Source organism: Rattus rattus, chromosome 6, assembly GCF_011064425.1.
Source record: "Rattus rattus isolate New Zealand chromosome 6, Rrattus_CSIRO_v1, whole genome shotgun sequence".
NCBI classification, from domain to species: Eukaryota; Metazoa; Chordata; class Mammalia; order Rodentia; family Muridae; genus Rattus; species Rattus rattus.
In genome coordinates this window covers 37,225,300-37,226,359 of record NC_046159.1, presented here as the reverse complement: position 1 = coordinate 37,226,359, position 1,060 = coordinate 37,225,300, and the positions used below count along the sequence as shown (strand labels likewise).

The 1,060-nt window shown below is 34.0% G+C and overlaps 1 pseudogene; it reads right to left on the bottom strand.

Moving 5' to 3' along the window:
- Positions 1 to 207: 207 nt before the first annotated feature.
- Positions 208 to 357, bottom strand: LOC116904795 (annotated as a pseudogene).
- Between the last annotated feature and the right edge of the window lie 703 nt (positions 358 to 1,060).

The following is a 1,060-nucleotide window of genomic DNA, read 5'->3' as shown; positions in this document are numbered from 1 at the left end:
TCTATTTCTTTAGGCAGAATGAACTTGAGAAGGTACAAAGTGAAACAGTTTCAAAAACAAAAAGAAACAAAAGCAACAATCAAACAAAGCAAATGAAACAAAAACGCCAAAAAATCCCCAAACTGATAAAATACTTTCCAAATGTTCCCTGGTTTATAGATACTTGGTCGAAAAGCCATTTCTCATATGAAATTATAATAAAAAAGGATAAAGTAGTTTTATTTTTAAATCACTGTAATATCAGTCAATTCCATGTCACTGTGTAAAGTTGATCACCATCCAACCTAAAGAGAAGTGAAAAATAGGAGGCGGCAACCATAACTACACTTGATCTTAGCCAAAAGGCCGAGAAGTGATGCAACCATAACTAAAAATATTTAAAAAAGGACATGGATAAACAAGATGACTCAGAATATTAAAGCATTTTTCTGAAAAGCCTAATGACCTAAATTTGAACTTTGGGGTTCATGCGGTGGGCATACTGCAGATTGCACTCTTGACCTCCATGTTCACGCCGTGGCATGTGCAATCCCATGCAGAAGGAATGGACATATTCTGCATCATCAACTGAAGAAGAAACTAACAAACTCGACTCTTTATGATTCTGAATATTCTGTAAACTAAACTGTTCTCCAGGATTAAAGATACAAAACCTACATCTAGCACGGGAGGCTCACGTGAGCTCCAGATGATGGAGGGATGAATGCTTCATATTTATTTACAAAACTAGGAGACTATCATATTGTAATGAAGTTGACTTATTGAGCATATAAGAAGAAACAGCAAGTCTTTGGAGATAAATGTGATCAAAGGCTGGTCTTTATGTGACTGTATTTGTTGGATAAGTGGCTTTTACATCACATAGAATATTAGAATGAAAGCAAACATGAATAATTTTACATTTATTTTAAAAAGGTAAATCATGTGTTTTTATTTGCTTTCTGTTGCTATGATATGTGTTTACTCTGACTAAAGCAACTTAGAGAAATGTGGTTTGAATAAGAATGACCCCTATAGACCCATATACTTGAATGAATAGTCATTAGAAAGTGAAACTATT